This window comes from Oryzias latipes, chromosome 14 (assembly GCF_053564925.1).
Source record: "Oryzias latipes strain Hd-rR chromosome 14, Olatipes_Hd-rR_3.1".
In the NCBI taxonomy this organism is placed as follows: domain Eukaryota; kingdom Metazoa; phylum Chordata; class Actinopteri; order Beloniformes; family Adrianichthyidae; genus Oryzias; species Oryzias latipes.
Window position 1 is genome coordinate 16,415,103 of NC_136250.1, and position 15,356 is coordinate 16,430,458.

The 15,356-nt window shown below is 36.7% G+C and overlaps 1 long non-coding RNA gene across 1 annotated transcript in view; it reads right to left on the reverse strand.

Moving 5' to 3' along the window:
• Positions 1–15,356, reverse strand: part of LOC144983615 (uncharacterized) — a 34,963-nt gene that overhangs the window by 5,519 nt on the left and 14,088 nt on the right. The window contains exon 2 of the long non-coding RNA XR_013647340.1: positions 3,054–3,109. This is a non-coding gene — a long non-coding RNA (uncharacterized LOC144983615). The remainder of the gene's footprint in view (positions 1–3,053; positions 3,110–15,356) is intronic.

Consider the following 15,356-nt stretch of genomic DNA (forward strand, 5'->3'; position numbering starts at 1 on the left):
GAAGGACCTCGAATTCCTCTAATTTCCACAGACAGCTTAAATCCAGGCATGTACAGTATTAATGGATTTATTCTCCAACATTTTGACAAACATTTGAGTAGCTAAGCTAACCGTTCTTATTTATATTAGGGTGTAGACATTAAGGCTCTTGCACAATTCTTTAAGTTATGACCTATAAATTTATTAGGCAAAAAAGTCTACCTTTGCCATCCAGGGTTTTAAAAAGGCGTATTTTGTTTCTGTTGAAGCTGCAGAACAAATGTATATTTACTAAAACTTGTAAATTGTAAAATTGTAAATAGCTTTTGGATCTGTTGTTTAATGTTTCATGTTTTCTCGTTTTTTTTTAGAATAGAGATAGTTTGGCCGTGTTTTGTTCTATTTATTTCATTCACCTCCCTTTCTCCCTTTTTAATAAATAAAAACCATAAACATCATCCTTATTGTGTTTTATGTTACAGTTCCATCCAGCCCTAGACCTTTACTTTTGTGGACATAACAGGACTCATTCTGGCTGTGCTTACTGATGTCAAAGCAATTTTGAGAGGTACATGGTGCTCTGTCAAAACATTTGACACATTTGGGTGCGCTGTGGATACACAACTGCAGCTAAAGTGTACTCATGTTGGACTGTGTTTCTTTTACATGTTACAAACAAGGTTGGAATGTGATGTTTGTTTTAAATGGTATTAGTGTGTTTTTTGTATGTTGCAAACAAGGTTGGGTTTGGAGATGTTGTTAATATGCAAACGTGACTAGCACAGTTAATGTCTAGCATGTCACAAACGAGTTCTAGAATCACAGTGAATGCAGTTCTGAAAGTTTCAATCTTTTGTCTTACTTAATGCGCCTTTTGGTTCATTCCCCCTTCTGATCAGGACCGGCCTTATTATGTGGAAAAAACTGTATGTCTTTTACGACAAGCACTTTGCGTGCCCTACAGCATATTGAAAGGTGCACTACAAATAAAGTGATTAACTGCTTAATTGATTGATTGATTTCAATGGGCGTGAGAAGCCGGGTGAGAGACCCTTCTCTGAACAGTGTGGCGTTTATCCATATTATAATTCAATAGGTGGCTAACTGATTTAAATGTTTAATTAAAAAAACTTTAAGCAGAATGAATCCCTTCACAGTTGGAGTCTTTTAGCCTTACAACAGTACATGATCCTTTCCCACTGTTTAGCCTGTGTCTATGAACTATTTAAAAGGCTAGAATAACACCAGGGAGCAGCAATCTGATGAAAGCCCAGAAAGATGTTCTCAATTTTTGGGCAGGCAGAGCTTTCACTATGATGAAACAGACCTGCAATCAGTTCAGCAAAGTATGTTACTTCATTTGAAGTGATTAACAGAGCAAACTTACTAACTTAAGAAGGTACATCTGTATCTGTTGTTAGTGCATTTGTACTAATGTTCTGATACCTTCTAATAAAGGCAGAGAAGAAGACATGCAAAGAACTCCTGGCTTTAAAGTGTCTGTTTTAATTAACGGCTCTCGGATTCAGCTTTCGTGTAGGAGTGAAGGGCAAGTGGCCAACGTGGCCTTAAGTCATTCTCTGTAGGCCTTTAGCTTTTTGTGACTATGATCCATTTTTCAAATGCGCATCCACACATTTTTTTCCACCAGTTGTGATTTAAACCCAACTCTCCTGCTGTCCGCAGTCCAAGAATGGAGCTGTGTGTTGAGGTGGTAATTATGAAGTGGTAATTATGATGAGTGTAATTTTGACATGTCCATGTCTGACTCTTTGACATTGAGAAATGAGACTGTGGGCGGTCTTGTTTTAGTCTTTTTTTGCGTGGTGGGAAACAGGGCATATAAAAAAAAAAACACTCACACAGAGAGTTTGACCTACATAGGAGCCATTAGTGGAAAAACTGGAGAAATGCCACAGAAAATACTTCTAAGTTCACAGATTTCTTTTTCCTGGCAGCAGGTTAGATATTTTGTCATCATGAAAGAACATATTTTGGTGTTTTCACTTTTTTCCTGGTTAATAGCAGACAAATGTCTCTCCTAAAATCTGATAGAGGATTTTTCACTAAAATTTAAGGCCATGGATTAAGACAATATGAATTTGGTTCATGTATACTTTACATGCAATTATCCAGCTGTTAACAACTCATTTGTGAAGCAGATTGTTATATCCTTCGACAATATGGTAAAGTACTGTATATGATCAAAAAGACTTGTTCTTTGTAATAATAATAATAATAACAATGACAATAATAATAACAATACGATTTGCAGCCTAAAATAAAATAAAAGTTAACTAGATTTCATGTTCAAAAATCTTTATTTCTTTGAATACAAATTGTTACACTTCACATACTTTTGTTCTAGATATGTAGTTCCATGTTTACCAGAAATGAGTTAACCCACATTCAGTGAAATAATCTTCTGCTAACTGATTGGGTCTGTAAGTAATTTGTGTGAGGAGCTGAGTGACGGATTTTCTGAGTAATGCTTTCTGTCATATTTGATGTTAATTTGCTGAATGGATCGCTCACCACAACATAAAAAAAACACAAAAAAAAGACGGCAACGACCCCCTCTATAATCTGTCCACGTGGTTAGCAATCGATGCTTAGTAAAACCAGATGGGCCTTGTTATTGCACATCTAAGAGGAGGTCTGCTAACTGCTGCAAGAGGAGGATGAGTCAAGAAACAGCGGCCATATGAGAGCCACTTCTCAGCTAGCAGGGGTTCAGCTTAATACAACTGTATGAGTTTTCTGCCTGAAATGCTGAGTGTGCAGACCTGGCATTACTGTCCACAAGATTTAATAAACAACTTCTTGCTGTAAATCATATATCTGTGTGGCAGTTAAAAACCCACTCTGAAGAAAATTGTGTTTTCAAAATGTCTTTTAGCCTTTTTCTAAAATCTTGTATGAGATGACATGCTTAAAACTGTAAGGCTGGATAGCTCCAGTATTGCTCACCGTTTTTGCTGCACCAGTAATGTTGGGTTAGGGTAGTGAGGGGGCTTTAAGCAAGTAGGAAAGAGTGTAAACAAAGAGATCATGGGAAATGAGGAAAAACTTACCCACAACTTGGAGGCAAATTTCTGATGAACTGCTGTGGCTCTGTAGATACCGTGTCCTAGAAAACAACATAGGAATAATCAATATTCAAAGACCACTTGGAACAGTTTCAGGATAGCTCAAAAGACGATCGGACTGAGATTTTTACAGAAATACTTTTCTTTTAACTTTTTTATAAGAGCAACATCTGATATTTCAGGCTAAACATTATTTTTTGAAAGATACATTTTTGAATATTTTTTGTCTTTTTTTTTCTTTGGTCCACACTGGAAAGAAGAAAGATTGAGAAATGTTTGGGGAGGTGGTTTGAAAAAATGTCTAATCTTCCTTGCATACTGAAGAAAATTGTATTTATCTGTGTAATTTTAAGAAAGAAAAAAAAATCAATAGTAAATCAAATTACGGTAAGCCTTTCTCAAAATGAACTTTACTTAACTTCATGAACTTAGATGAAATAGATTTATGAGAATGGCAGTTATGCTGCATGTTGTCCTTCTCTGTGGTCCCATTTTTTGAGTGATTAAAAAAACTAGACTAAGTGTTTTTAAATTGGACTCAAGGATATTTAGTGAGGAGATGAGACAGAAGAATGTCAAACTAAAGAGTGTGAGGCTGATTCAGGGAATGCTGGCAGAATTATTCATCGCCTTTGGTTTGGAAAACCTCTAGGACAGGGGTGTCAAACTCATTTTCACTGAGGGCCACATCAGCATAGTGGTTGTCCTCAAAGGGCCAGACATAACTTATACATGTAACTGAATGTAATCAAAGATAAACGTAACTACTCCTTAATGTTAAAAAACTCATTTATTTATTTATTATAACTTTTTAAAGTGACAATTACAGTTGCATAGAAAACATATGTTTGCTTGTTACTCTAGCATAAATCCTTTCAAATTTGATTCTGTCAAGTTAGGTTATATGAACAGTGTTTAAGTCCTAATGTATAGTTGCCCAATCTGATATTTCAAGTCCAATTCCCCCTAGATATGAATAAATACACACCATTTTTTATTTTTTATTTTAAGAAATTAAAAACTTTTATGCTCTTGCGCGCCACATAAAATGACATGGCGGGCAACATTTGGCCCGTGGGTCTTGAGTTTGACCCACGGGCTCTAGGGGAAGCTGAAGGAAGTACCTGGAGAGCAGTACATCAGGCTATTTCACCCTGTCTGTGATCCTGGTCTTGAAAAGCTGCTGCCAGTTACCACAATGACTTTAACACGGGGTCATGAGAGGTCAACCCCCATCATTAAGTCTTCAACTAATTTAACGGTTGTTTATCTAGGCCTTACAAGGCAGACTGATAGATGTGCATTTTGCATATTTGTCTTTTAAGTTGTATTTAGGAGTGAACCTCAAATAGTCAAGTCTAAACATCTAATCTGTAATAAATATGTAAAAATGAATGTAAAACATAGAACACGTCTGCTGCAGATAGAGTTCTGAAGATCTGAAAATATGCTGTCAGTGTGGGCTTGTTTGTGTAATATGTCTTAGTGTTATAAGTTCACTGAGGACATTCTTTTGGCCAAAGCTTAATATTTACTAAATCACGGGACGCTTAAAATGACTAATGAGGGCTTTTTTTTTCTCAGTATTTAGTGTCAATGGTTAAATGTACTGTGAAAGCAGAAAATACAGTCAGTGAGTATACTCTTCATAAACAATTCAAGAACAGACATAAACTAATAATCTCCTTACGAAGGAAAACCAGGTTCTGTGTTAAAATCTAATGATAGTCATATTAGTTTTCATGTCAATATGTGCGCTATGAGCACCCACTGAACAACATGCCCTGTGAAAATGTATTGGAGAAAAGAAAATCCAACACGGATTAATGGTGAGCCCAAATATACTGATGTTAATCTACTTGGAAAAAGTGACAAAGCCGTCTCCAGCATGTCAGCATATTGTGTAAAGTGTCTTGTTTTTCTTTTTTTTAAAGAAAAATAAGCTTCATTAGGCAAATATCGGAGGAAAGCATTGACGTAAACATCTAAAGTTTCTAGACAACTTTCTCCGATGACCCGATAATACCAAGCCCCTTACACTTTGACATAAACCATTGGGTACCAAACGTTGCAGCTCCCCCAAAGACCACAAGAGCCTGGTTTCAGAATTAAGCCATGACTCCCATGTTGAAAAGTCACATTTTGCCCCCACAACAAACATGTTTCCAAGTTCCATCAGAAATGAAATGTCCATATCAGGGATGGGCAAGTCCAGGCCTGCATTCCTACATGTTTTTCAACCAGAGTGCATCAGCAGTAAAATGCAGGATATAGATGTTAAAAAATGAACAGTATGTACAGTAGACGTGCAAGCAGAATGATAGGGATATGCTACACAAATTGTTGCTGATATAAAGATTTATTTACACGATATACAGGTATGAATTTACAGATATAGTTTCACAAAAAAAGGAAGGTATATTTACACTTTGTGTATAAGCAATCTGGTACAATGAATAAATAATTTATATGATATGGGACTGTCTGAATGGAGCACAGAATCAGGGAGGGGCAGAGTTAACTAAGGAAACTGCTCTGGGAAAGAAGCTGTTCCTCAGTCGGCTGGGTCTTATGGGAACCCTGAAGTGTTTGCCTGAAGGCAGTGGAGAAAACAGTCTGTTGGCAGGATGAGATGAATCCGTCAGAATACTATGTGCTCTGCGCATAGTGGTTCTTATGAATGTCCTCTATGGCTGGAAGTGAAGTCCCTGTGATGCGTTGGGCGGTTTTTACCCACTGAAGACCCTTCCGTTCTGCAGCAGAGCAGCTCCCAAACCAAACTGTTACACTGTTGGTGAGGATGCTCTACTGTGCAGCAGTAAAAGTTCACCAGAATGGCCTTGGAGAGGTGGTTCTTTTTAAGGAGCCGCTGCTGAGCCTTTTTCCCCAGGCTGGAGGTGTTGGTGGTCCAAGAGGTCCTCTGAGATGTGGGTCCCAAGGAATTCGAAGGATGAGACAGGCTCAACAGCGATTCCACTGATGTTCACAGGGTGATGTGAGGCTTTTTTCTTCCCTTTTCTTCTTCCTAAAGTCCACAATGAGTTTCTTAGTCTTGTTGGTCTTGAGGTCCAGGTTGATGTTGTGGCGCCACATTGAATCAGTCATCGTGAGTAGGGTATATATCTGGAAATCAAGCAGACACACCAGCCCTCAAGGCCCGGAGCTGCCCATCCTTGGTCCACATATGGTATATGGGCCAGCTGTGGTGTAGCTGGGGTTTACTTCTGATCAGAAGGTTGCAGGTTTGGTTCCCACCTTTCCTGCCTGTGTTTTCAAGTGTCCTTGGGCAAGACATTGAACCTTACACTGCTTCTGCTGGTTATAGATTTGCACTTTGCTTGGCTGCAGAACAGCCATCAGCTTGTGAAAGTGGTGTGTGCGTAGGTGAATGAGTCTTGTAACTGTGAAGCAACTTGAACCTTAAAAAGGTTAGAAAAGGACTGCAAAAGTGAAAAATTCAACAAAAACTCTACAAAACATAATTTTTTCAACCTTGTTCTAAACCCTTTTTTAATCTCTCATTTACCCTCTTTGGTACTCTCTTATCTTTGTCTATACCTAACAAATACCCCCCTTATCTTTTCATCCATTCTTTTCTTAAATATTTTTATCCTCATCTCATTTGCTGTTGCCACATGCTCTCCCCATTCATCCATCTATCCTAAACTCATGCCCTTCATTTTTCTTTTCTAGAGTGACAATTCTCTTGTCTGCGGTCACAAAACAGGTCTTGTGATGGATTTTGTGGTTTAACGTGTCATCCCTTAAAGAGTCTGAATTAAATCTATAACCACATACACACACATGTATGTGTGTGTGTGTGTATTTATTAGGGCCATGCATGTTCATACCATCTCTGAGAACTGAGGTTAAGGGTTGGAAACCTAAAGATGGACTAACCGCTTTATGTAATCTTGTATTTATGCATCAACTTTGTCCTGAAGTGCATATAAAGGAGATAAATATAGTCAGTCTTTTTTATCCTGGGGCAGCTAAACTTTTTCCTTTATACCTAACAGAATTGTGTTTGCAGCTTGCTGTGTGGAGTTTGCATGTTCTCCTTGTCATGGATTTTCTCCAGGTACTACGGCCTCTTCCCATTGTCCAAAAACATTCTTCATAAGTTGAACAGTGACTCTAGGTGTGCATGTGTGTGTGTCTGTGTGTGCGCGTGTGTTATGTGTGTGTGTGTGTGTGTGGCCCTGTAATAGACTGGCAACCTGTTCAGGGTGCACCCAACAGTATCTGGGTTGGCTCCAGCAACCCCATGACCTCAAAAGGGATTTAGCAGGTCCTGAAGATGGATGTTTGCAGCTGGTGACACACCAAAACTGCATGTATAATCAATGCTATTGCAAAGTTTTGTTTGTAAAAGAGAAGAGCAAAAGGCGAAGTTGGATCCTGATGTGAGCAGTTTCATCTTGGACCTGAATGTCAACGTTTCTTATAAATAAAGAAAACAAAATGTTTTTGTGAAGCATTGCCAGAGTTTTATTTCACTAAGTCATGAAGTTAATTAGACTCCAGTGTTTCGCTTTTGGAAAACTAGATTTAAATTACAATCATATCATTTATTCAAATATTCAGCGCAAAGCAATGACAGGTCTGTTTTTAATAGCAGACATTTGTTGAGCTTATATGGTATAAAAACACAAGATTAAAAACTTAAATACCAAACACATTTGCCAAACAAATAATTTAGAAAATTGACAAGTATAAACCTTTTTCATATAGCAGAATACTGCTGGACAGCCATGTTTTTCATAAACAAAGACCTTTTACTTTCAGTGCTGTATTTACGATGATAAATGTAGATTTCAGTCTGGTAAAAATGGTTTTAATTTAAATCCAAAAAGAAATCTTAATCATGAATGCATCAAACATGTTGTGCATTTGCGCATTTATTCATGTATTATTAATTTATTTTTATTTTGGACAAACTCAAGTTTCACCTAAAAAAAAATCTTACTAGTGATTTTATTATTATTTTTTTGGGGGAATCAGTTTTATTTTGATCTAACAAGAACTGTTTTGGCTGAATACGACCTGAGTGTGCTGCTCCCTGACATGGGAAAAAAACATTTGACAGGTCCAGTTATTGAATATACTAAAATGACTGCTAAATGTGAGTTCTGAGGATCCTGAAGCAGGCAATGTTAACCTGTCTTTTTTTGCAAACCCTTTTTTAAATTAAAAGTTTATGATCAAATACTTTTAAATCGATTTTTACATTTTGCAGTGATCAGTGCGATTAATTGCAAATTAAACATTTTAATGATTGCCAAGCATGAGAGGGAAGTGCCAAAGATTGAGTGAAGTTGGAGTTTGTTCTAAAGATTCTGCCATCCATTTGTCTCCCTGTAATTTGGCCCAAAACGATAAAATATGGGTTCAATCAAGAGACTCAACACAACACAAAGAGTTCTGCAGAGTGAAACCTGGCTGCCTGGGATACAGTAAATTTCCTTGCTTGGGTGGTCTGGTTGCTTTTGCTTCTTTGTTTAACTCAACTCAAAGCAAGCTTTTGCATTGTAGCTGCAGATAGAGTGGAGGCAGAAACATTTTTTACTGTCAGAGGTTGCATACATTGTAGATGTATATAAAGGAATTAGTCACATTGTCATAAAATTCTAAATGTACTTAAGATAATACATTGAAAATGTATAAATAAACAAATACTGGAGGCAAGATGACTAAGACAGCCATAAACAATAACCTAAACACCATAACCTTTCAGGCGTGCATGAGTTTAAATGCTTTTACACACAGATTTTTACAGTGTGTGTTGTTGGGTTTTACTGGACCATGCAGGCCCATCCTAGCTTAGGGACCTTTAGGAGTTGCCCACATGTCTGTGTGTTCTGCTAAACCACAAGTTAACTGTAAAAAAAAAAAAAAAAAAAAAAATTCCAAACATGTATGTCTGATTCCAAAGACACAAAACAAAAAGAACTCATAAAATTAAACCAGGGAGGAGACCTAATGGATTTCACAGCATCTCTTGTAAGTCCTTAAATGACAACATAACTTTTATGTCCTTCACATATGGAACAACTAAAACCAAGGACTCCTACACACTGAGGATTAATTTGCTGGAACTGAAAAAGATGTGGGTAAAAAACCCTAAACTCGTCTTGATTGTGGTAGTGGGCAAAAAGGAACAGAAAACTACTTAAACTAGTAAAATCCAACAGACTAAAATAACCACAACAAACCCAACAAGTGGAAACTGAAAGCACCTCTCCTCACAAAGATGCAGTAGAAATGTCCTACATAAGACGGACCGGGTTAAACAAAACTGGCATAAAATATGGTAGAACTCCACTACTCTGAATGCCAAGAGGGTTCAGAGGCAGCAGTGGATTGATCAGAGGGGTTGATGTTCACGTGTTGGCATATCCCAGCTTTCAAAGATTCGCACAGGTGGTTTGGCAGAGATTATTATGCCGGAGCCCCCCCCGACACAACCCTGTATTTTATCTGAGCTGGGGATCGGCACAGGGAGACCCAACTATTGCCCCCTAGTGGCTACATAGTAAGGCAGTAGCGCAAAATAAATGCCGGTAATAATAAATAAATTTTACTTTATGTATCCCACAACGGGGAAAATTGTTCTCTGCATTTGGCCCATCCCCTGGGGGGAGTGGTGAGCTGCAGACTAGCCGCGCTCAGGAGACGACGGCTAGCTGGGGAGAGTGGGGATTAAACCACCTTTGGTTGTTAGACAAACTGCTCTACCGCCTGAGCTAAACTGCCGCCTATTCAATATGGTCTGTCTAGGTCACCTATACAAAAAGGTCTCGCCTAACGCACTGGAGCTCATCGCACCCACTAGAAAACTAATTTCACTCACAAAAACTCTCTAAATTGTTCAGTTACCTCATAAAACAAAACAAAACTCTCAGTTTCTCAGCTCATCATGTTGAAGCACAATATGCATCACTCTGCCAGGCTCCTAACTGCAGCACCTTAAATGCTCCAACAATGCATCTAACCGTGATGCTGGTAGTTCACCAAGGTTGTATTAAAATTTTTGACAGATTTTTCAAGTGCTGTATGCAACAAAAAATTGTTTCCAAGTCAGTAAGTCTAACCAAAGTTCATACATAAGGTTCATCGTCAATTTTTGATCAACTTAAAGAATTTTAAGACTGTTTTAGGTCATCAATTAACCCACAAAAGCATGTGTTTGGACTGTGTGGGGAGGTGCCTGGAGAAAACTCATACATCCATGAGGAGAACTTGCAAAATTTGCACAGAAAGGTGCCTGGTGGGATTTGAACCAGGGCCCTCTGGCTGAGGCAAGAGTGCTGGTCTCAAAGATTTAGTAAACATGTAAACAACTGATATATATGGCTGCATGGTACAGTGGGCAACACATGTCTAATGTCCAGTTAGACATTGCCATGCATCACATCCTCTGTGATGGTGCAGTTTGTTGACACTCTAGGAGAGGCTTGAGTGCCAGCTTGGTGCTTAAGGAGCTCCTCTGTAATGTAATGTGGTGGGGAGAGGATGACCAACATCTTTGGAGATGTCGGTCAGTGTTCTTCTTTAGGGTTCTTCTCTCTGCAATTCTCTCTGTTGCCTTTGGATATATCATTTGGTAAGGAGAGAAGTAAAAGTAGAAGAAAATATTGGGACTAATTTAGCATTGCAGCAGTGTCCCAATTGGTGCCAATTTAAAGAAAGATTAAAGTAATTAAATACTAGGAGAAATTAAACACATGTTAAAAGAAGCTCATGTGTGCTTGTCTTTTAATGCAGAAGGTTTACAGTTACTGGTCTTTGCTGGGGATAAATAACATTTTCTTAACTTGACAAAAATGTATTTCAATGCTGTCATTTTTCCCTCCACTTCCATTTCTCTCAGATTTTCTTTAGCTTCAGATCCAAGGCAAAGCTTTCAAACCTCTCACATGAAGTCGGTTGCACAAGGTGCACAGGAGTTCAAAACAAACACCAGACTTGATAAATTATTTCTAGGTGGAGGTTTTTTGGTGAGTCAAAGTGAGTTGTTGGTCTTGAGAGATTTATTCATCAAACAAATCTCCCATCATCCTTCTGCAGCTGTGAAACTCAACGACAGCCAGAGATAATATGAGTTTCGCGAGAAGTTATTACTGTTCCTCTAAGAATCCTACTTAACTTCATACTGGAAAGAACTGAGGCTTTGTTTTTTTTCTTAATAAAGGCATTAATTGTCATTAAATTGCATGAGTATTTTGATTGATTTAAGCATTAAAGGGATTGAATAAAATATTTAAAAGATTAAAGTTAAAAGTTTAGGAAATTATTTTAAATAATTGTTTTATTTTCTCAGAAACTTATTTTGTGCTACCTCTATAATTTCAGATAACAGCAATAGATCTTTGGTAACACTTCATATTAAGATTCCTTAACAAGCTTTGTTAACACATTAACAAGCATTATAAATGAATTTATAGGGTCTTAGTAAGACATTTATTAGTACAATAAGTCTAATAAGGTTTATTAAATTACTTAGTTAACACATTTACAAGCATTATTATTAGGATGTTTTTAAGATGCTAATGATGCATTTACTGATATTATAGGTGCTAAACAAATGTGTCAGTGTTAATAAGCTTAATAAGATTTATTAACAACCTTTGTTAACAAATTAAGAAGTATTATTATTGTTTGGGATTCTAGTAAGATATTTATTAGCATTATAGACGCCTGACACAAGCCTAATTGTTCATAAGCTTAATAAGTTTTATTAACTAACTTAACAAATTATTAGGCTTTATTAATATGTCAGATGCTAGTAAGATATTTATTAGCATTATAGATGTCTTGCAAATACCTGAAAGTGTTAATAAGATTTATTAACATCTAAAGTCAGACCATTGTCTTCTAAATCCAAATTACTAAACTGCTTATAAGCTTTAGTAGCTTTAGCATGGCTCCTGTGGGTTTATTGTCTTCGTTCTTCAAAAATGACCGGCTTGTGCAACTTTCTTGTGGACTTTGAAGCAAGGCAACAGTGGTTGAATGCAGTTGGCATTGAATGCAGAGAATTGTCTCCTGGTGATGGGATTTGCAATGAATGTTTCACTCAGGATAGATGCTAATACTTTATCCTTATTAGCTATGATGCTAGTCATCCAACACCAGTATATATGTTTTTTAAAAAAAATTATTTGTCTGAATTAAGTTATTATATATCTTTTACAGAACGATTTGTGTATGTTTAGTCTGTTTTAATGTCATAAAGTTCTTTTTACAATCTTTATGCTTTGTGGTTGTTTGTGCTAAAAAACGTCCACACTTTAGATGAGGTGCTGCAAAACAATTAATAAACTATTAACAAAGTTAATTAATACATTTGTAAAGCTTATAAGCAGTTTAGTAATTTGGATTTAGAAGACAATGGTCTGACTTTAGATGTTAATAAATCTTATTAACACTTTCAGGTATTTGCAAGACATCTATAATGCTAATAAATATCTTACTAGCATCTGACATATTAATAAAGCCTAATAATTTGTTAAGTTAGTTAATAAAACTTATTAAGCTTATGAACAATTAGGCTTGTGTCAGACGTCTATAATGCTAATAAATATCTTACTAGAACCCCAAACAATAATAATACTTCTTAATTTGTTAACAAAGGTTGTTAATAAATCTTATTAAGCTTATTAACACTGACACATTTGTTTAGCACCTATAATATCAGTAAATGCATCATTAGCATCTTAAAAACATCCTAATAATAATGCTTGTAAATGTGTTAACTAAGTAATTTAATACACCTTATTAGACTTATTGTACTAATAAATGTCTTACTAAGACCCTATAAATTCATTTATAATGCTTGTTAATGTGTTAACAGAGCTTGTTAAGGAATCTTAATATAAAGTGTTACCAGATCTTTTTTAAAATTTAGTTTGACTTGAATTTGATGATGGAAGTCGATCTGTTTTTAGATGAAACAGAAGAATTTTGACAAAAGAAATCCAGAGATTTTAACCACATAATGTTGCGTCACACATAAACTGACTTTCCTTGCTCCCTTTACATATTTAAAAGTCCTTAAATGAGAAAAAATGCCCTCATTTTTTGGTTCCAAGATGTCAAAATTAAGGTTGATATGTTGGACATCCTGATTTGCAGATGGGTGAATGTTTGGAGTTTTTAACTTCAGATAAATTTATGTTTGGGTTAAAGTTTAAGTCCCAGTAGTGTTCACGCACTTAGGTGGGTGAAATTAGTTCTCTGCACTTGACCTATGCCCTGGGGGAGAAGCGAGCTGCTAAGTGTCAAGCATTGGTCCCATTTTAAGAGTCTTTGGCATGACTTCGCCATGGAGTTGAACTCACAACATTCCAGTATCAGGGTGGATACTCAACCACAAAACAGCAGGTAAACCTTTAGCACTTCAAACAAATGTGTCACATAAAATATGAACTGCAGATGAGCATATTTTTGACCAGCCCCCTTTTCTTAAAATCTAGAGGACTCACTTGAAATCTGGCTGAACAGCATAAACTTTTTTGGCAAAAAAAGAAAAATGTTAAAAGGTGAGTGAAATATATCCAGAATGGCTGCTGTTTTTGGGTGAGTCAGAGATGAGATGATGAAACACAGGCTCTGATAGAATAGAAGTTAATCTACCAACCGTATTTCTGGAGCCTGTGAATCACATGAAAACCAATGTATAGATTTTTTTTAAAATTCTATTTAACTCAGTTAATCTTTTTTTTGTATAGTCCTGATTCTATCTTACGCCATCTCAGGATAAGTAAACAAATTCAATCAACTAACGGAGGAACGAACACACAGAAGGTAACAGCTCCACATTAAAAGACCACAGCTGGATTTTGAAGCAGGAACATTCATTGTGAAGCCTTGGTTTCAACCAGCACATCAGAAAACTCTTAAAACATACACAATCAAGATAAAAAAAAATGCAAAGGGGCCTGTTTATTAGCAAGAGATTTCACGCAGAACAAAAAGAGTAAGAAAGATTATCACCCGATATAAAAAAGACAGAAACAACAGGTTTTCCCTTTGTATAAAAAAAAAAGAGAAGCATAGCAATGGGATAAATGACTGAGCAGGCTTGAAAAGTAAAGGGAGCCAAGAAACAAGAAGTCCACTGCATTACATTATATATCCCACTATCAAAAATGTATAATGTCTAGTCAACAAAAAGTATCACAATAGCAACTAAGATAATGTGAAATACATGGTCCAGAATTAGAACATCATACAGAGCTCAATAAAGCAAAAAGAGATCTATTAAATTGATAGATTTTTCACATCTGCAGACTGGATTTGGTTTGTTTGGTCTGCCACACCGAAAACTATCACACAGTTACCTTAACTGCTCAATTTTGAGGTGGTATCATCCATGGGCATATCTAAAACAAGCTCTAACCAGTGGGCAAGACTCACTTCTGCCACAGCGCAGCTTTGACAGCAACTGGAGCCAGACCAATTCTCCCGGTGACCAATCAGAGGGTTGTGACAGAATGAAGTTAGTTTTTTTTCTTCAAATAATTGCTGTAAAAACACGTGGTTCACATCAAGTCTACAAGTGTTGATTGTGATCACAAAACTTTTTGATTTGACCTTTTTGAGATTGAGTTAACAAACGGGATGCCCTTCTCCATGCTCTATGAGAGATTCTTTACACCTTTAACCCTAAAGGTGATATTGCAATATGATTTTTGTGATTGACAATCATCAACTGACAAAAGACGCCTTTGTATCCTAACAGGAGAGCTGAAAGGAGCCGTGTAGACTGTAGAATCCACGGATTCTTACTGAAGGAATGAAAACAGATGAGTGGACAGATGGATGGATGAGTGGGCGGATGGATGGATGGAAAAAGTGTTAGAAAATTCTATCAGGCAAATAATGCGAGACTATTATTGACAGTTTCTAAAATGCCTTTAGTCTGATGGATGGATGCAGGTTTGCATCTGAAGATCCACATAAATACAGAAAGTTAAAAGGGAGACAGTAAATCAAAACATTCAGCCTTCCTTTGGTTTTTTTCAACAAGACGATAATATTCCAACTTTGCTTGTATTTCTTTACACTGACTTGTAGTCCTGACTGTTAATAAAGATGTGTGGAGTTCATGAGTTTGTGGGTCCATCATTCATAAAGCTGTGATGAACAGAGGCCAGATGTATCACTGAACGGAGTATGAAACTAGACTGCTTTTTTCTATGTTTTACAGTTGCTTCAGCTTCAAATCTACACGTGAGGAGAAGGTAAATCAACAAAGTGATGAATGCAGCATTGAATGTGATG